The sequence below is a fragment of the Nicotiana tabacum genome, chromosome 8, assembly GCF_000715075.1.
Source record: "Nicotiana tabacum cultivar K326 chromosome 8, ASM71507v2, whole genome shotgun sequence".
In the NCBI taxonomy this organism is placed as follows: domain Eukaryota; kingdom Viridiplantae; phylum Streptophyta; class Magnoliopsida; order Solanales; family Solanaceae; genus Nicotiana; species Nicotiana tabacum.
This window is the reverse complement of record NC_134087.1, coordinates 109,786,467-109,808,798: the sequence shown is the minus strand read 5'-3', so window position 1 is coordinate 109,808,798 and position 22,332 is coordinate 109,786,467.

Genomic DNA, 22,332 nt, shown 5'->3' with positions numbered 1-22,332 from the left:
TATCAGTCGAGCATTCAGATGGCTCCCTATGAGGCACTATGTGGTAGGCGGTGTTGGTCGCCAGTTGGATGGTTTGAGCTGGGAGAGGCTCGGCTGTTGGGTACGGATCTAGTGCAGGATGCCTTGGACAAGGTGAAGATCATTCAGGATAGGCTTCGTACCGCTCAGTCCCGTGAAGAGTTATGCCGACCGCAAGGTTCGTGACGTGGCATTTATGGTCGGAGAGCAGGTGTTGCTCCGGGTGTCGCCCATGAAGGGCGTGATGAGATTTAGGAAGAAGAGCAAGCTAAGCCCTAGGTTTATTGGTCCTTTTGAAATTCTTGATTGAGTGGGAGAGGTGGCTTACAGACTTGCGTTGCCGCCGAGGTTATCAGCTGTGCATCCAGTGTTTCATGTGTCCATACTTTGGAAGTATCACGGCGATCCATCCCATGTGTTAGACTTCAGCACTGTCTAGTTGGACAAGGATCTAACCTATGAGGAGGAGCCGGTGGCCATTCTGGACAGGCAGAAGCGTCAGTTGAGATCGAAGAGTTACCCTTTTGTTCGTGTTCAGTGGAGAGGTCAGCCTGCCAAGGCAGCTACCTGAGAGTCTGAGTCTGATATGTGGAGCTGATATCCCTATCTTTTCCCCGACTTAGGTACTTCTTATCTATGTCCGTTCGAGGATGAACGGTTGTTTTAGAGGTGGAGGATGTGATGACCCAAAAGGTCATCACTTGATTTACAAGTAAATTCTGTATTTCGAGGCCTTCAAAGCCTCCTTTTATCTCACCTCGATTTGCATGCGCGGTCCGGGCATATATCCGGAACGCTTTTATGTGAAAATTTGATGAAAATGCTAATTTGGCCTTTAAAATTGAATTTAAGTTGATTTCGATCAAAATTTTGGGTAAATGGGCCCGGACCCATAATTTGACGGTTTCAAAGGGTCCGTAGGAAAATATGGGAGCAAGGCGTATGCCCGGAATTGAATTCCGAGGTCTCAAGCCTGAGAAATGAATTTTTGAAGAAAACTGTTTAACTGAAATTATAAGAGTTTTTGGAAATTTAAATGGGTTTGAATTTGATGGTATCGGGCCCGTATCTTGGTTCTGCAGCCTGGTACAGGTCTTATATGGTATTTAAGTCAAGCATGTAAAATTTGGTAAGAAACGGACTTGATATAACGTGAATCGGACCCTCGGTTGTTAAAATTTACTTAAGAGCTCTTGAGATTCTTCTTTGATTTTGATGCTAAATTCGTTGTTGAAGGTGTTAATTTGGCGATTTAATCTCACAAGTAAGTCCATATGATGTTTTTGAGTTAGTATGCATCTTTGGTTTGGAGCCCCGAGGGCTCAGGTGAGTTTCGGATAGGTTTCGGACGGTTTTCACACTTATAAATGTTGCAGGTTTTACTGCTTCAGGTGCACAGACAATTTGTGCATCGTGAACGCGTAGTGACTCTCGTGATCACGGAAGGGAAATTGGGACAGGGGTGAATTTTTTCTTCGCGAACGCGGAGCACTGGGGGGTTGCTCATCGCGAACGCGAACGCGTAGTGTAAAATTGGAGGTGGGCTGGGGACTTGTCATTTCTTCTACGCGAACGCATCTGTTGTCCGCGATTGTGATGGGTCAGGGAGGCTTATCCTTCGCGAACGTGTAGAGAAACTCGCGATCGCGTAAGTCCACTTCTGGAAGCTCTTCGCGATCGCGACAGTGTTATCGCGAATGGAATGAACACCGTCGCTCAGTACTTAAAACAGTAGCAAAGTCGGGATTTAGCCCATATTTTTATATTTTCAAAACTAGAGAGCATTGAGGCAATTTTCAAGGAACAAGTTCTTCCCCAAAGCATTGGTATATGATTCTAAACCTTTTTCTTTCGATTTCCCATTGCATTTCATCAATCTTCAACTAAAAATCTAGGGTATTTATGGTAAAAATTGGAAATTTGGGTAGAGTTAGGGTTTTTTGAATAATTGAAATTTAGACCTCATTTTGGGGTCGGATTTCAAAACTAATTGTATATTTGGGCTTGTAGGTGGATGGGTGATCGGGGTTTGGTCTGAACTTTGATTTTTGACCAAGCGGGTCCGGGGTCGATTTTTGACTTTTTTTAAAAAATGATAGAAAATCTATAATTAAGCATTGGGTATAAATTCTTTAGCATTTATTGATGTTGTTAAATTAATTTGGACTAGATACAAGTAATTTGGAGGCAAATTCTAAAGGAAAAGCGGTGTTTGAGGCTTGAGTTGGCCGTGGAAGTTCGAGGTAAGTGTTTAGTCTAACCTTAGCTTGAGGGAATAAGTATTGTGCTTTATTTGCTCTGTACTAGTGTAGTGTACGATATATAGGTGTGGTGACGAGTACCTATACGTCATTGTCAAGCATGCCTGTGAGTCTTAAATTGTAATCGTTGTGTTCTTATTAAGTGCTACAAATGCCTAAGTTGTTGATTCTCCGTATTGGGCAAGAATTATGATTATTCTCGTGGTCTTTGTTTATTGTTGAGTATTGGTTCCAGTTGAGGTTTCATTTGTGAAGTTAAATGTTGGTAAAAGTTTGGTTATAGCTGATTCCCTTGCCAGGACGTATTTAATTCTTACTGATTAGTTCCCTTATCGGGATATTGTTATTTCCTTATTGTTCCCTTGTCGGGATTCTTTCTGTGATTGGTGTTGAATTGTATATAGGGATCGGGTTGCACGCCGCAATAATATTATATGGGATCAGGTTCCACACCGCAACAGCGAGATATGATTGGATCGGGCTGCACGCCGCAACAGGGATATATGATTGGATCGGGTTGCATGCCGCAACAGTATTATATGATTGGGTCGGGTTTCAATGCCGCAACAATGTTAAATGATTCCGATTGGGTTGCGCACCGCAACAATAAAGAATAAAAGTGGATATTGATTTGCTATTGTTTCCTCATTCTTACTGACGCGAACTTTAAAATATTCCTAATATTTTTCTCCCGAGTTACTGTTGGTACTTGATATTCCCTCGTAGCATGTTCCCCTTCCCATCTTTAACTGCTAGTTTCCGTTATTATTATTACTTGTAGTATATACTTTAAACTGCATAGGTTTATTTGGTAATCTTGTCCTAGCCTCGTCACTACTTCGCCGAGGTTAGGCTCGACATTTACCAGCACATGGGGTCGGTTGTGCTGATACTATACTCTGCACTGTGTGTAGATCTCGGTGCTGGAGCTTTTGGACTACAGTGAGGTTGCTGCCTTCAGTCCAGTGGCGGAGACCCAAGGTAGTCCTTCAGGCGTCCGTAGGCCTTGGCGTCTCCTTCTATCTTTCCATTCTGTTTCATTTATGTATTTCAGAGGCAAATTTGTATTTATCTTTCAGACCACTGTTTGTAGTATTCTAGATAGTTCGTGACATTGTGACACCAAATTCTGGGTAGAGTTGAATGTTGGATTTTGTACTAGTATATGGTTAAACTATTAGTTTTCGTCTTCCGCATTTCTGTTTATTAAAATTATTCCGTTGTTGATCACCTGTTATACTAAACTGTTAAAAAGGCTAAGTAAAAAAGATTAATGAATCTATAATACTCGGCTTGCCTAGCTTTCACGAGTAGGCGTCATCACAATTCCCGAGGGTGAAAAGTCCGGGTCGTGACAAGTTGGTATCAGAGCTTTAGGTTGCTTAGATCTCACAATTCACGGACAAGCTTGGTAGAGTCCGAGGGATCGGTACGGAGACGTCTGTGCTTATCCCCCAGAGGCTGCAGAATTATGAACAGTTTCACTTCTATTCATCTCTGTCATGCGGTTTGTTTCTATATCTGGATAAATCTAGTTGGCCCATTACTAAATTTGACAAGTAGCAATGAGGATATTATGTGAATTCTACTTCCGTCTTTTTTGTAAAAGGTTGATAAATTTACATTTAGCTAGTCAAATTAATTTATTTTCATTTCGTTTTTAATCTTTTTTATAACCTTGTTTTTATAACCTTTTTATTATACAATACTTTTAAAAAAATGTTACTAAGTTCTACTTTGATTTTTTCCAATAATTGATGAAGAGATAATATATTACTACAACTAAATAATTTTTCAAAGGGTGCTATATATGTTTATTCCTTAAAGGCGTAGTAATTAAAGTGACATGGCACAAAGTATCGTGGATCAAAGTGAGAGCATAAACATGATTAAATATCTGCTTGCCTTTTTGATTCAAAGGAGTATTTAAGGACAATTAAATCAAGTTAATGGATGAAATTTAACACTCCTAAAATTAAACAAAAGGTTCGTTCAGTATCACTTTAAACAATTGACAAATGTGTCTTAGAAAAATAAGGACCATCGGAAGTCTCAACCTAATTGATAATTGGATTAGTTATTGGGAAAATTTAAGCCGGTTATTGTCTTTTATCCGAATGAAGTTTATCACGAAAACACACATGCTCATTTTCGCGAGATGAACAACTGATGTTGATCAGCTTAATTCATTCAAATCGAAATCTTTTTTGAAAAATTAAGTTAAATAGCCCCTCATTCAATTGCATAATCAAAAGTGGTTGATGGATGCATAATATTGTCACGACCCAATTCCCGAACCCGATCATGATGACGCCTCTCGTGAAGACAAGGCCAGCCAGACCAAAAAGGAATAGCTCTTTAAGCAGTTAATTATCATAAACAGTAATAAACATAATATAATATCCATAGATTGCGAAAAATTTAACGATAACAACGGTGAAAACCATCTCGACACAGCCCAAATCGGGGTGTCATAAGTCACGAGCAACTAAGAAATCCGGATACAAGTCTACTGAACACTAATTCCGATACAATAGTTCTAAAAACATGAAAAGGATAAGATAAGGGAGGCACGGGGGCTGCGGACATCAACAGCTACCTCGTAGTCTCCGAAAACACTGCCTGGACTGGGAGGATCAGCACTCAGAAGCGGACTCTGCAACGCCTGAATCTGCACACATGGTGCAGGGAGTAATGTGGGTACTCCGACTCAGTGAGTAATAATTATAAATAATGGCTGAAAGTATGAAAACAGGTAAAGGCACAAAGCAATTCCATATCAAGCAGTAAAATCACTTAAAACAGTAAATCGGTGAAAAAATCAAATGATATTCCTTTTTAAAACAAGTAAAACAGGTAATTTAACAGGTAAATAACAAATAGAAATCCGCCCCTCGGGCACAGTATCAATCGCTCAGAATGGTATCAGCCCATCGGGCTCACTCTTAGTACAGTATCAGCCCCTCGAGCTTAGTATCAATCACTCAGAACAGTATGAGTCCCTCGGGCTCACTCTTAGATCATAATGGGTACCCGCGCTCACTGTGGGTGTGCAGACTCCGGAGGGGCCCTTTACGGCCCAAGCGCTATATCAAGCCACCTCGTGGCATCACCACTCGGCACTCGGCCTCACATCACTCGGCACTCGACCTCACATCACTCAAGCCACCTCATGGCATATAAAGTATCTCAGGCCCTCGGCCTCATATCACTCAGCATATCCTCACATATGGCCCTCGGCCTCACTCAGTCCAAAAATCATCACAAGCCCCTTGGGCATTAGTAAAACAGTAGTTCTCAGCCTAAAACATGATGTAGAAATATCATTTAAGTTTCAAATCTGAGTAAAAGTGGCTGAGTTTGTAAAACAGTAGACATCAACAGGACTGAGTTCAAATAATAAGTCCAGTAGTGAGGAAACAGTGATAAAAATCCCCGAAGGGTTCAAATAGTTGGCACGAAGCCCAAATATGGCAATCAGCCCAAATCATGATGATAACAAATGAATTTCAGTCAAATACGCGGTAAAATCATCAATCGGGACAGACCAAGTCACAATCCCCAGTAGTGAAAGACCCCACGCTCATCATCCAGCGCGTATCTTACTTCAATATAGCACTACGATGTGCAATCCGGGGTTTCAAACCCTCAAGACATCATTTACAATCATTACTCACCTCGAACCGGCTAAATCTCTAGCTCGCGATGCCTTTACCCTCGAATTGGCCTCCATGTGCGTCAAATCTATCCAATATCAGAACGAATACGTCACAATATGCTAAGGGAACAAATCCCAAGCAAAAACTTTCGAAAAAATATCAAAAATCCCGAAATTAGCAAAACTCGAGCCCCGGGCCCACGTCTCGGAATTGGGTAAAATTTACATTTTCAGAATCCTCATACCCTCACGAGTCTAACCATGCCAAAATTATCCAATTCCGATACCATTTGGTCCTTCAAATCATCATTTTATATTTTTGAAAGGTTTCACAATTTTTTTCCCAAATTCCATCCCAAATCATGAATTAAATGATGAATTCAATGATAGATTCATGTACTCTAGCCAAATCTGAGTTAGAATCACTTACCTCGATGAATTTCTTGAAAACCTTCGAAAGATTGCCAAAATCCGAGCTCTCTAGGTCAAAATATTAAATAAAACCCAAAACCTCGTATTTATAAAGTACCCCTCAGATTTAAGCCTCCGCGGGCCTCACCAAATCGACCGCGGTACGCGCAAAAATAACCGCGGCCGCACAGGCATTCCTCTGCAGTGACAGGCTTTAATAATTTGGTCATAACGTTTCCTATAGATGTCCAAATTACTATATCTTCACCTTTCTGGAAACTAGACACAAAGGGATACAACTTTCGTTTTTGAATCATCTCAAAATTCCTTGTAGATCAAAAGATATGAGCTTCCGAAGTAGGACTAGCGAATCGTTCCCCACCGTGGCCGCAAACCATTTTGTGCGGTCCGCATGACACCTACCGCGGCCGCACTTCTTTTTGTGCAGTCTGCACAGCACATACCGCGGCCGCACTTCTTTTTGTCCGAGGCCGGCAACCCTCCTGGACCTGCTACAGCTATGATTTTCGGCCTAAAACATCCCGGGACCCCCGAAACGTGAAACTAATTGTACCAACACATCCCATGACATTGTTCAAACTTGTTCAACACTTCGGAACGCTTACAACAACATCAAATCACCAATTTAACATAGGATTCAAGCCTAAGAACTCCAAGAACTCTTAAATTATGCTTTCACTCAAAAAGTCTATCAAATCTTGTTCGAATGACCTGAAATTTTGCACACACATCCCAAATGACACAACGAAGCTATTGCAACTCTCGGAATTCCATTCCGACCCTTATATCAAAATCTCGCCTATCCACCCGAAATTGCCAAAATATCAATTTCGCCAATTCAAGCCTAAATCTCCTCTACAACTCCAAAAACCCATTCTGATCGCGCTCCGAAGTCACAAATCACCTCCCGAAGCTAACCAAAACATCGGAACTCACATCCGAGCCCTCTAACTCATAAGTCAACATCCAGTTGACTTTTCCAACTTAAGCCTTCTTAAAAGAGACTAAGTGTCTCATTTCTTACCAAAACCACACCAAACGCAAACCAATCAACTCGACTACATAAAACACCGATAACAAAGCATAAAGAAGCGGAAATGGGGGAAATGGAGCGGTAACTCATGAGACGACTGGCTGGGTTGTCACATGCTCCCCAACTTAAACAAGCATTCGTCCTCGAACGAGTCAAGAAACATACCTGAAGCCTCAAACAGATGAGAATATCTACTCTGTATCTCCCGCTCGGTCTCCCAGGTAGCCTCCTCCACGGGCCAACCTCTCCACTGCACTTTCACTGAAGCTATATCCTTTGACCTCAACTTCCGAACCTAACAACCCAAAATAGCTACTGGCTCCACATCATAGGTCAAATCATCATCCAACTGAACCGTGCTGAAGTCCAAAACATGAGACAAATCCCCAATATACTTCCGGAGCATAGAAACATGAAATACCGGATGCACACTCGACAGGCTGGGTGGCAAAGCGAGCTCATAAGCCACCTCTCCAATCCTCCAAAGCACCTCAAAAGGCCCAATGAACCGCGGACTCAACTTCCCTTTCTTCCCAAACCTCATAACACCCTTCATGGGCGAAACCTTCAGCAAGACCTTCTCACCGACCATGTAGGACACATCTCGAACCTTCCGGTCCGCATAACTCTTCTGACGTGACTGCACTGTACGAAGCCTCTCCTGAATCACCTTCACCTTCTCTAAGGCATCCTGAACCAAATCTGTCCCCAATAGTCTAGCCTCGCCGGGCTCGAACCAACCAACCGGAGATCTACACCGCCTCCCGTACAAAGCCTCATATGGAGCCATCTGAATACTCGACTGGTAGTTGTTGTTGTAAGAAAACTCTGCAAGCGGTAGAAACTCATACCATGAACCTCCAAAGTCAATAACACAAGCACGCAACATGTCCTCCAATATCTGAATCGTACGCTCGGACTTTCCGTCCATCTGAGGATGAAAAGCTGTGCTCAACTCCACCTGAGTACCCAACTCTCGCTGAACAGATTTCCAAAACTAGGAAGTAAACTGAGTACCTCAATCTGAGATGATGGAAACCGGAACACCATGCAACCGAACAATCTCCCAGATATAAATCCCTGCCAACCACTCTGAAGAATAGGTAGTACACACAGGGATGAAGTGGGCAGACTTGGTCAGCCGATCCACAATCACCCAAATAGTATCAAACTTCTTCAAAGTCTGAGGAAGTCCAACCACAAAGTCCATAGTGATCCTTTTCTACTTCCACTCGGGAATAACCATCTGCTGAAGCAGCCACCCGGTCTCTGATGCTCCTATTTTACCTGCTGGCAGTTGAGACACCGAGCTACAAATCCCACAATATCTTTCTTCATTCTTCTCTACCAATAGTGCTTCCTCAAATCCTGGTACATCTTCGCGGCACCCGGATGAATAGAATACCGCAAGCTATGGGCCTCCTCCAGAATCAACTCTCTAAGCCCATCCACATTGGGCACACAAATCCGGCCCTGCATCCTCAACACACCAACGTCACCGATGGTCACATCTCTGGCATTATCATGCTAAACTCTGTCCTTAAGAACAAGAAAATGCGGATCATCATACTGGCGCTCTCTGATGCGATCATATAAGGAAGACCGAGAAACCACACATGCCAACACCCGACTAGGCTCTGAAATATCCAATCTCACGAACCGATTGGCCAAGGCCTGAACATCAACTACAAGGGGTCTCTCCCCAAATGGAATATATGCCAAACTCCCCATGCCTACTGCCTTGTGGCTCAATGCATCGGCCACCACATTGGCCTTTCCCGGATGGTACAATATAGTGATATCATAATCCTTAAACAATTCCAACCATCTCCGCTACCTCAAATTAAGATCCTTTTGCTTGAACAAATGCTGAAGACTACGATGATCAGTGAATAGCTCACAAGATACACCATACAAATAATGCCTCCAAATCTTCAATGCATGAAATATGGCAGCCAACTCCAAATCATGAACATGGTAGTTCTTCTCATGGGCTTCAACTGACGAGAAGCATAAGCAATAACTCTACCCTCCTGCACTAATACACAACCAATCCCAACTCTCGAAGCATCACAATACACGGTATATGAACATGAAGCTGATGGCAAAACCAACACTGGAGATGTGGTCAAGGCTTTCTTGAGTTTCTGAAAGCTCTCCTCACACTCGTCCGACCATACAAATGGAACACCCTTCTAAGTCAACTTGGTCAAGGGCGATGCGATAGATGAGAATCCCTGAACAAACCGGCAATAACAGCTTGCCAACCCCATAAAGCTACAAATCTCTGTGGCTGAGGATGGTCTGGTCCAACTCTGAACCGCATCTATCTTCTTCGGATCAACCTAAATACCCTCGCTGGACACCACGTGCCCCAAGAAAGCCACTGAACTGAGCCAAAACTCACATTGGAGAATTTTGCATAAAGCTTCTCCTCCCTCAAGCTCTGCAATACAACTCTCAAATGCTCCGCATGCTCCTCCTGACTACATGAGTACACCAGAATATCGTCAATGAATATAATAACGAACGAATCTAGATAAGGTCGAAATACACTGTTCATCAAATGCATGAACGCTGCTGGGGCATTGGTCAGCCCGAAAGACATGACAAGAAACTCATAGTGACCATATCTAGTCCTGAAAACAGTCTTAAGAATATCTGAATCCCTGATCTTCAACTGATGATAGCCCGAACGGAGATCAATCTTAGAGAACACCCTCGCTCCCTGAAGCTAATAAAATAAATCATCAATGCGAGGCAAAGGATACTTGTTCTTAATTGTTACCTTGCTTAATTGCCTATAATAGATGCACATTCTCATTGTGCCATCCTTCTTCTTCACAAACAGAATGGGCGCACCCCAATGTGACACACTAGGCCGAATGAACCCATTATCTAGGAGTTCCTGAAGCTGTTCTTTCAATTCCTTCAACTCCGCTGGTGCCATACGATATGCCGGAATAGAAATAGGCTGAGTGCCCGACACCAGGTCAATACCAAAATCAATATCTCTGTCTGGTGGCATGCCCGACAGGTCTGCAGGAAAAACATCGAGAAAATCCCTCACAACTGGGACAGAATCAATACCAGGAGTCTCAGCTCCAACATCCCTCACAAATGCTAAATATGAAAGGCAAACCTTCTCAACCATACGATGGGCCTTCAAGAAAGATATCACCCTAGTAGGAACATAATCAGTCACACCACGCCACTCGATTCGCGGTACACCCGGCATAGCCAAAGTGACTGTCTTAGCATGACAGTCTAGAATATCATGACACGGAGATAGCCAATCCATGCCCAAAATGACATCAAAATCCACCATGCTCAATAGCAATAGATCTACTCTGGTTTCCAGACCCCCAATAGTCACCACACATGACCGGTACACAAGGTCTACAACAACAGTATAGCCCACCGGGGTAGATACATGAACAAGTAAAGCAAGAAACTCACGGGGCTTACCCAAGTAATGAGCAAAGTATGATGACACATAAGAAAAGGTGGAACCGGGTTCAAATAATACAGAGGCATCTCTATGGTAGACTGAAACAATACCTATAATGACAGCATCTAAAGCAATAGCATCTGGTCTGCTTGGAAGTGCATAGAAACGGGCCTGACCGCCCCCTGATCGACCTCCCCCTCTAGGGCGACCCCTGGCAGCCTAACCTCCACCCCTAGCTGGATAGGTGGGTGGTGAGGTAACTGGAGAAGAAGTCGAGGGCTGACCCCTCTGCTGAGATGAACTAGCAATACGATGGGACATTGCCTTCACACATGTCCAAACTCTCCACACTCAAAACAACTCCCAGGTGCTGGAGAAGGGGACTAAAGGGAACCCCTCGCACCGGAGTGACCAGCTGATGCACTCGACATAGAAGAACCCTGAGCTGATGAGGCACGAGATGAACTCTGGGATGGAAGGGAACTAAGTGATGACTGGCCCTGCTGAGTACCGTGATAACCATGACCCGAAGATTCCCCACGATAACCTGGGCGAGCTGACTGAGTAGGCCTGAAAGAACGGCCTCTACCATGCTGAAACTAGCCCCTCGAAGGAGCACCATTATAACTGCCCGATCCTCGAGGCCTCTTGGCCTCCCTCTCCTCTCGATCCTAATGGCGAACCATCTCAATCTCGCGAGCGATATCGACCACCTCCTCGAACGTAGCACCCAACACCCTCTTTCGGGTTATAAGAATACGGAGATGATAGTTAAGGCCATCAACAAATCTCCTGATCCTCTCACAATCTGTCGGAACCATCCAAATGGCATGACGAGCCAACTCAAAAAATCTCAACTCATACTGTGACACAGTCATATCCCCCTGTCGCAACCACTCATACTGTATACGCAGCTCCTCTCTGCGGGACTGTGGTACATACTTCTCCAAGAAGAGAGTGGAGAACTCATGCCAAGTAAGGGGCGCTGCTCCAACTGTCCTACGCCTCTCATACGCCTCCCACCAAGTGAAGGCAGCCCCAGTAAACTAGAAGGTAGTAAATGCCACACCACTAGTCTCAAGAATCCCTACTTTAAGGAGCATCCGCTAACACTTATCAATAAATCCCTAGGCATCCTCGCCCTCAGCACCACTGAATGACGGAGGCTAGAGTCTACCAAACCTCTTAACACGACGTTGCTCATCATCCGACATAACCGGCACAACAAACTCCTGAGCTGGTGCAACCGGCTGAGCTGGAGGTGCCCTCGGTGTCTGTAGTCCCTGCACTACCTTCTTAGGTGTGTGAGCAGCAGGTGTCTGATTACCTCCCCCGGCCTGTGAAAAAATTGTTGTTGTAGTGGCTGAAACTGCCTAAGCCAGGCCAGTGCAAACTGATAAGATCTGTGGCTAGGCCTCTTGAAGACCCGGAATCACGATAGGCACAGTTGGTGCCTGAACAGGTGCTGCTGGAAACTCCATAGCTGGAGCCTGATCCGGAGCTAGGGCAGCTAGTGGATCTACAGGTGCTGCCCTTGCTGCTCTGCCTCTGCTGCGACCACAACCGCGTCCACGGCCTCTGGTGGTCTTAGCTATTGGCATTGGTGGTCTTCCACCTCGTCCGGTAGCTCGCGTCCTCACCATCTGTGAAAGAATGGAATAACAGAAGTTTAGTATTCGATCCAACAAGTTCTCCCGACAAGAGTTTCAAGAATATGAAGTTTTTCCTAAAAAGGTTCTGTAGCCTCTCGAGGATAAATACAGACGTCTCTGTACCGATCCACGAGACACTACTAAACCCGCTCATGACTCGTGAGACCTACATAACCTAGGCTCTGATACCAACTTGTCACGACACAATTCCCGAACCCGGTCGTGATGGCGCCTCTCGTGAAGACAAGGCCAGCCAGACCAAAATGGAACACCTCTTTAAGCAGTTAATTATCATAAACAGTAATAAACATAATATAATATCCATAGATTGTGAAAAATTTAACGATAACAACAGTGAAAACCATCCCGACACAGCCCAAACCGGGGTGTCACAAGTCATGAGCAACTAAGAAATCCGGATACAAGTCTATTGAACACTGATTTCGATACAATAGTTCTAAAAACATGAAAATGATAAGATAAGGGAGGCACAGGGCTGCGGAGTCAATAGCTACCTCGTAGTCTCCGAAAACACTACCTAGACTGGGAGGATCAGCACTCAGGAGCGGACTCTGCAACGCCTGAATCTGCACACATGGTGCAGGGAGTAATGTGAGTACTCTGACTCAGTAAGTAATAATTATAAATAATGGATGAAAGTATGAAAACACGTAAAGGCACAAAGCAATTCCATATCAAGCAGTAAAATCACTTAAAACAGTAAATCAGTGAAGAAATCAAATGATATTCCTTTTTAAAACAAGTAAAACGGGTAATTTAATAGGTAAATCACAAGTAGAAATCCGCCCCTCGGGCACAGTATCAATCGCTCAGAACAGTATCAGCCCCTCGGGCTCACTCTCAGTACAGTATCAGCCCCTCGGGCTCAGTATCAATCACTCAGAACAGTATCAGCCCCTCGGGCTCACTCTCAGATCATAATGGGTACTCGCGCTTACTGTGGGTGAGAAGACTCCGGAGAGGCCCCTTACAGCCCAAGCGCTATATCAAGCCACCTCATGGCATCAACACTCGGCACTCGGCCTCACATCGCTCGGCACTCGGCCTCTCATCACTCAAGCCACCTCGTGGCATACAAAGTATCTCAGGCCCTCGGCCTCATATCACTCAGCATATCCTCACATATGGCCCTCGGCCTCACTCAGTCCAAAAATCATCACAAGCCCCTTGGGCATTAGTAAAACAGTAGTTCTCAGCCCAAAACATGATGTAGAAATATCATTTAAGTTTCAAATCTGAGTAAAAGTGGCTGAGTTTGTAAAACAGTAGATATCAACAGGACTGAGTTCAAATGATAAGTCAAGCAGTGAGGAAACAGTGATAAAAATCCCCGAAGGGTTCAAATAGTTGGCACGAAGCCCAAATATGGCAATCAACCCAAATCATGATGATAACAAATGAATTTCAGTCAAATACGTGGTAAAATCATCAATCAAGATGACCAAGTCACAATCCCTAGTAGTGAAAGAACCCACGCTCATCATCCAGTGCGTATCTTGCCTCAATATAGCACTACGATGTGCAATCCGGGGTTTCAAACCCTCAAGACATCATTTACAATCATTACTCACCTCGAACTGGCTAAATCTCTAGCTCGCGATGCCTTTGCCCCTCGAATTGGCCTCCACGCGCGTCGAAACTATCCAAAATCAGAACGAATACGTCACAATATGCTAAGGAACAAAGCCCAAGCAAAAACATTCGAAAAAATATCAAAAATCCCTAAATTAGCAAAACCCGAGCCTCGGGCCCACGTCTCAGAATCGGGTAAAATTTACATTTTCGGTATCCTCATACCCTCACGAGTCTAACTATACCAAAATTATCCAATTCCGATACCATTTGGTCCTTCAAATCATCATTTTATATTTTTGAAAGGTTTCATAATTTTCTTCCCAAATTCCATCCCAAATCATGAATTAAATGATGAATTCAATCATAGATTCATGTACTCTAGACAAATCTGAGTTAGAATCATTACCCCGATGAATTTCTTGAAAAACCTTCGAAAAATCGCCAAAATCCGAACTTTCTAGGTCAAAATATTAAATAAAACCCAAAACTTCGTATTTATAGAGTACCCCTCAGATTTTAGCCTCCGCAGGCCGCACCAAATCGACCGCGGTCCGCGCAAAAACAACTGCAGCCGCACAGACCTTCCTCTGCAGGACAGGCTTTAGTATTTTGGCCATATCATTTTTTACAGATGTCCAAATTGCAATATCTTTACTTTTCTGGAAACTAGACACGAAGGACTACAACTTTTATTTTTGAATCATCTCGAAATTCCTTGTAGATCAAAAGATATGAGCTTCCGAAGTAGGACTAGTGAATCGTTCCCCACCGCGGTCGCACACCATTTTGTGCCGTCCGCATGACACCTACCGCGGCTGCACTTCTTTTTGTGTGAACCGCGCGGGTGGTTTCCGAGGCCTGCAACCCTCCTGGACCTACTACAGCTTTGATTTTCGGCCTAAAACATCCCGGAACCTACCCGGGACCCCCAAAACTTCAAACTAATTGTACCAACACATCCCATGACATCGTTCAAACTTGTTCAACACTTCGGAATGCTTACAACAATATCAAATCACCAATTTAACATAGGATTCAAGCCTAAGAACTCCAAGAACTCTTAAATTATGCTTTCTCTCAAAAAGTCTATCAAATCTCGTCTGAATGACTTGAAATTTTGCACACACATTCCAAATAACACAACGAAGCTACTGCAACTCTCGGAATTCCATTCCGACCCTTATATTAAAATCTCGCCTATCCACCCGAAATTGCCAAAATATCAATTTCGCTAATTCAAGCCTAAATCTCCTCTACAACTCCAAAACCCATTCCGATCGCACTCCGAAGTCATAAATCACCTCCCGAAGCTAACTAAACCATTAGAACTCACATCCGAGCCCTCTAACTCATAAGTCAACATTCGGTTGACTTTTCCAACTTAAGCCTTCTTAAAAGAGATTAAGTGTCTCATTTCTTACCAAAACCACACCAAACGCAAACCAATCAAATCGACTACATAAAACACAGATAACGAAGCATAAATGGGGAAACGGAGCGGTAACTCATGAGACGACTGGCCGGGTCATCACAAATATATGTATCATATGTGTATGATTATGTATAACTAGTATATAATTTATGTATAGCAAATGGAAATTTTGTGTTCCAATAGAAGCAAAGTAATGTGGATTATTCAAGAATCAAAGTTGATTTGCTTAGCCATACATTTAATTATTCACGTGACATCATCAAATCAAATGATATAAATCTTGACTAAAAATCTATAACACACTAAACACTCTTGTTGACATTAATAATAGAGAAATGAGGGTAGAATAAAGTGCTAACAATATCACCCGAGTTAGCATCCGACAGAGTGCTACTAGTCGAATCTTGATAATGTATGCTTGTATTTTCGTTCATAGGCTATCTCGTATCCAAAAAACTAACCGTGCGCTCCTCTAGAGTTCAAATAACTTAATTTTATCTTTTATTATTATAAGTTAAATGAGACCAAAAAATAAAATGAGCAAAAAGTTTATATATATCAATGGACACAGTTAATGGAGAACATATACAAAAGTTTTAGAATATTATTTCCGAGCACTATAACGAAACTCATTTTTACCACAAGCTTTCAATAATATGGTTGTGATATGTTATTACTATCTCCGTTGTAGAAAGAAGTCATTCTTTTTTCAATCTATTCAACCTTGATTTCGTAGGAGTAAGTCATAAACACTGAAGTTAACCGACTATTTGTTAAAATTACCATTTTACTTTTAATATTTAGATATCAACTTAGCAAATTAATAGTAGCTATTATGTGGGGATACTAGCGCAATTTTGGTCCAACTTCAATAATTTTTTGATGCGGCTGGTAAATGCTAATTTTGGGACAGTATGAGTTTTATTATATTTTCAAGGAGAGAAAATGAGTTCTAATTAATCCCCCTCAACAATTCGATAACCTCCACTCCATCGTTTGATCCCCTTAGTTATTTCCAGTTTGGACGACACCAATATACTTTTTTTTGGTTGGAAAGATAATTTGCATTAATTAAAATATATGCGTACAAAGGTGTTGATGCCTAGGCACCATATTACAAAGTAAAGCAGTACTAGAGGTAGCAGCTAATTCTGAAGTTCTATTACAGATGGGTCGTGGAGGTTGTTCTACTAAACTAGGTTCCAAAAAAGAGTTTCCTTCCACGGATGCAGCTTCCGATTGTTGGACAAAACAGGCACTTGTAACCATGTTCGCTGCCTTATTCCATGCTGTTGAAGGGACTGCTCTTTGTGTAGTTAGTCCTTACTGATCTGCATGTAGTCGCTGTGAAACAAAAAGTGGTGGTGCTTCAAAAACTATGGTAGCACTTGAACTATCTATCCGGCTGCCATATTTTGCAAGTTGATCTGCAACACTATTTTTTCTCTGTATGCATGAAGAACTTGTGGATCATGGAGTAGCTGGAGGAGGTGCCTGTACAAGGCAGTAAATTTCCTGATCAGACATTCGAAGTTCCTCCACACTGATTAAAGTATTATTCCATAAAACTACTAGACCTCCTATGAGGCCGTTTGCTGGAACCTGAGACATGTTAGTGTTGAACGTCATCTCGGAGGACAGTGTGGTCTTGCATGTGTGTTTCTAAGAGGATCTGGTCTATGATTATCTAGGAGTGACCTAAAGTATCGTCTAAATTCTGCATTGTGGGAACCCCTACAATTTCAGACTAGAAAATTCATAATAGGGCAAGTAGTGGTAAGGTTATCAAGAGGATCTGGGATCGGGAGAAGGCTAGCATGTGTTGCTGCATGTTCCTGATCTAGGACAAGTGGAGTCGGGCAAAGCGTTGGAATTATCACCATTGCATATTTCCCCCTTCCCGATTGGTTGTCATTCTGAAGTTTAGGCTACAGGTTTCTAGTTCTGGCGGGCATTTGAATATGAATTTTTTTTCTTACTGTTCCTTGAGGTTAGAGATGGATACCCTTTAACCAGAGAAATTCCGTCCTGGTTTCTCTCATTTCTGCTAGAATCTCCGCTAACTCCTGGCTTGTTTGAACATCTAGTGCGTTTGGTGAGAGAAGGGGTGTTTGTGATGGACTGTTGAAGGGACTCAGATGGCCGTAGGGGCTGTTTGGTGTGGAATATGGAGAGAGTGGGTTGGAGGAGTTTATTTGTTGAAATCATGGGGCATATATTTGGCCCGAGCGATGTGGGGGATAAAATGGCAGTAGGTTCATTGTATGGTTCATCTGTTGAGTTGGTGGGTACATAGGGTAGTGCCATTGAGGGCCCTGGGAGATGGAGGCCTGGTGGTCGACTAGCATAGGTGTTTGGGCTGTGTACCATTGGGACTGAGCATAGGCTTCCATGCCGAACCTCATTCCCTCCCATCTCCAGGCATGATTGCAGAGGTTGGTCCATCATATGTGGTTGAGAGGTGTAGATCAGGGGTGTGGTTGGTTGTGGGTATTGAGGGCCTTGCATGGTCAATCGAGGGAGATGGAAAAATTTGTTGTTGGTGTTGATCGATTCCCTCAAGTAAGTGCGTTGTTGGTTTCCCGGAAAAGTGGGTCGTTGCATGGTTGTTGTTTGGAGGTGTGGAGGCGCTGGTAAGAGAGGAAGATGTGCTAGGTGATTTTTCAGGAGGAGTATGGTTTGCAGTATTAGTTGGTAGAGAAGGCTGTGTAGAATGGTGATGTTGAGGTATACCTATATCTCCGTGAGTAATATGGAGGATACCACTATCAGTGAGTGCCTCACACACCAACATACATTTCCTCTTCGTTAAACTGCATGTGACTAACTAGAAAATTGATGCCAGTTTAATCATTTTCTTTCGTGCAATTTCGCTTTCCATCTTTCTCTCTTTTTCCGTTCATTTGGAAGTATGTGCCCTCATGATGTACTTAAAACTTGATCCTTTTTTCAAACCTTCCGTATTGCAATCATCTGATCCAATTAATCAAAATTCACGATTTAATTAATCAAAATTCACGTGAGCTGAAAAGTCCATTAAGGTAGTACTCACTCAAGTCCACCATAAGTAATAATTTTATCTTTGGCACAAACTTCTAAAAAAAATGTATTCACTAAATTAACCTTAATTAATTGTTACCTTGACACATTAAAATATATAAATAAGGCCAAATATTGAAAAAATAAAATTAATTCGTTCTTGATGGCATAAATGAAGGGTCACTTATTTTGGTAACGAGGGATTAGTTGGTCACTTACTATAGACCAGAGGGAGTAAAGATTAATTACCTAGAAGTTTCGCATTCCCTCAAACGCGAGAATTTTTTTATTCAGGTGGATAATTTACAACTAACTCAACTAGTCTAGGCCTCTAGAGGTGTCAAATGGGCGGGTTGGGTCGATTTTGGACGGGTCAAAACGGGTTGAGTCGGTCGGTGAGAGACTGCTTTCTTTGGATGTTCAGGCTTTGGCCAATCAGTTCGTGAGGTTGGATGTTTCTGAGCTCAGCCGTGTATTAGCTTGCACAGTCGCTCATTCTTCTTTATTGGAGCGTATCCGAGATCGGTAGTATGATGATCTTCATTTGTGTGTCCTTAGAGACACGGTGCATCATGGAGGTGCCAAGCAGGTTACCGTAGGAGATGATGGAATTTTGAGGCTGCAGGGTCGAGTTTGTGTGCCTCATGTGGATGGGTTCCGGGAGTTGATTTTAGAGAAGGCCCATAGTTCCTGGTACTCTATTCATTCGGGCACCGCTAAGATGTATCAGGATTTGCGGCAACATTATTGGTGGAGGAGAATGAAGAAGGACATTGTTGCATATATGGCTCGGTGTTTGAACTGTCAGCAGGTTAAGTATAAGTATCAGAGGCTTGGTGGTTTGTTCCAGAAGATTGATATTCCTGAGTGGAAGTGGAAACGTATCACTATGGACTTCGTTGTTGGACTCCCACGGACTCAGAGGAAGTTCGATGCTGTGTGGGTTATTGTTGATAGGCTGACCAAGTCAGCACATTTCATTCTGGTGGCAATCTCCTATTCTTCCGAGAGGTTAGCTAAGATCTATATCCGGGAGATTGTTCGTCTTCATGATGTGCCCGTGTCTATCATTTCGGACCGAGGTACGCAGTTTACCTCACATTTCTGGAGAGCAGTTCAGCGAGAGCTGGACACACGGGTTGAGTTGAGCACAACATTTCATCCTCAGACGGACAGGCAGTTCGAGCTGACTATTTATATTTTTTAGGATATGTTCCAAGCTTGTGTCATTGACTTTGGAGGCTCGTGGGATCAGTTTTTGCCTTTAGCAGAGTTTGCCTACAACAACAGCTACTAGTCGAGTATCCAGATGGCTCTTTATGAGGCTTTATATGGTAGGCAGTGTCGGTCGCCGGTTGGATGGTTCGAGCCGGGAGAGGCTCGGTTGTTAAGTACAAATCTAGTGTAGGATGCCTTGGACAAGGTCAGGATTATTTAAGATAGGCTTCGTACAACTCAGTCCAGAAGATTTATGCCGACCGTAAGGTTTAAGATTTGGCATTCATGGTCGGTGAGCGTGTATTACTTCGGGTGTCGCCTATGAAGGGCGTGATGAGATTTGGGAAGAAGGGCAAGCTTAGCCCTAGGTTCATTGGCCCCTTTGAGATTCTTGATTGCGTGGGAGAGGTGGCTTACAGACTTGCATTGCCGGCGAGCTTGTCAGCCGTGCATCCAGTGTTTTATGTGTCCATGCTTCGGAAGTATCACGACGATCCATCCTACGTGTTAGATTTCAGCATTGTCCAGTTGGACAAGGACTTGTCCTATGAGGAGGAGTCGGTAGCTATTCTACACCGGTAGGTTTGTTAGTTGAGATCGAAGAGTTTCCCTTCTGTTCGTGTTCAGTGGAGAGGTCAGCCTGCGGAGGCATCAACCTGGGAGTCCGAGTCAGATATGTGGAGCCGTTATCCCCATCTTTTCCCCGACTTAGATACTTCCTTCTTATGTCCGTTCGAGGGCGAACGATTGTTTTAGAGGTAGAGGATGTGATGATCCAAAAGGTCATCACTTTTTTAAGAAACAAATCCTGTGTTCTGAGGCCTTAAAACCTCCTTTTTACCTCACCTCGATTTGCATGAAAATATGAGAAATAGAAATTTTTAGAGTTGAAAATTTGATTATGGTTGACTTTGGTCAACATTTTGAGAAAACGGACCCAGATCCATGTTCCGATGATCCTGGGAGGTCCGTAGTAAAATATGGGACTTGGGCGTATGCCCGGAAATGATTTTCGAGGTCCCAGGCCTTAGAAATCAATTTTTGAAAGAAATTATTTTGCTGAATTATCTATGAAATAAAGAAAAGAATTAATGATTGAAACCATTGGTATCGGGCCCGTATTTTAGTTCCGGAGCCCGGTACAAACTTGTTATAGTATTTAAAGGATAATTGTGAAATTTGGTGAAAAATGGAGTCTATTTGACGTGATTTGGACTTCCGGTTGAAGAGTTATGAACTTTAAGTGTTCTTGATAAAAATGATGAGTTTTGAGGTTTAATTCATAGTTTTACATGTTATTTTCATGATTTGATTGCACGAGCAAGTCCGTATAACGTTTTTAGGTTGGTGTGCATGTTTGGTTTGGAGCCCCGAGGGCTCAGGTGAGTTTTGGATAGGCCATGGGGTGAAATTTAACTTAGGGTGTTGCAGATTTTTAACTGGTATGTTGCAGGCATGCAGGCTTTGCATTTGTGAATCCTGGCTCGCAAATGCAAGCTCGCAAATGTGACCAACCCATCGCAAATGCGAGAGAAGGCATGGGTAGGGCTCATCGCAAATGCGATCCTTCCTTCGCAAATGCAAAATGGCCCAGCAATTCCCTTTGTCGCAAATGCGACTCCCTCATCGCAATTGCGAGTTCGCAAATGCGAACTTTTGTCGCAAATGCGAAAATAGCAAACTTCTGAAGGGTTCACAATTGCAAACCCTGGTCGCAAGTGCGACATCTGCAACCTGCAAATTCATAACTTAGCCGAAAATCTTTTATTTTTCAAACCCTTTCAAAACTAAAACACTCTTGGGCGATTTTTCAAAGACAAGTACTCTTCCAAATTGATTGTAAGTCATTTCTACCTTATTTTTATTAATCTTTAACATCTTTTCTCATGATTTCAACTCTAAATCAAAGGTTTTCATGGGGAAATTGTGTGTTTAGGGTAGAACCTAGGTTTTTCAAATTTTGGAGATTTGGACCTCGATTTGAGGTCCGATTTCAAAATAAATTATATATTTGGGTTCGTTGGGGAATGGGTAATTAGGTTTTTGTTTGAACCTCGGGTTTTGACTGTGTGGGCCCGGGGGCGATTTTTTGACTTTTTGGGAAAAACTTTAGAAAACCTATTTTCATGCATTGGAATTGAATCATTTAGCATTTATTGATATAGTTGAGTAATTTATGGCTAGATACGAGCAAATTGGTGGTGGAATCAAGAGGTAAAGCGATAGTTGAGACTTGAATTGTGTTCGTGGCATCGAGGTAAGTGTTTGGTCTAATCTTAGCTTGAGGGATTAGGAGTTGAGTCCTATTTGCTATGTGTTATTTGTTGAGTACGACGTATAGGCATAGTGACGAGTATCTATACGTTGGTGTCAAGCATGCCCGTGAGTCTTATACTATGATTAATGTGACTCTGTTGTATTGTTCATGCCTTACGTGATGATTTCTATTATTGAGCAAAACTTGTGGAAGTAAGATTGGTATTTGAATATTGAAGAGTGTTGGCTCAAGTTGTCAAATGAATTGTGGAAGTATAATTGACAA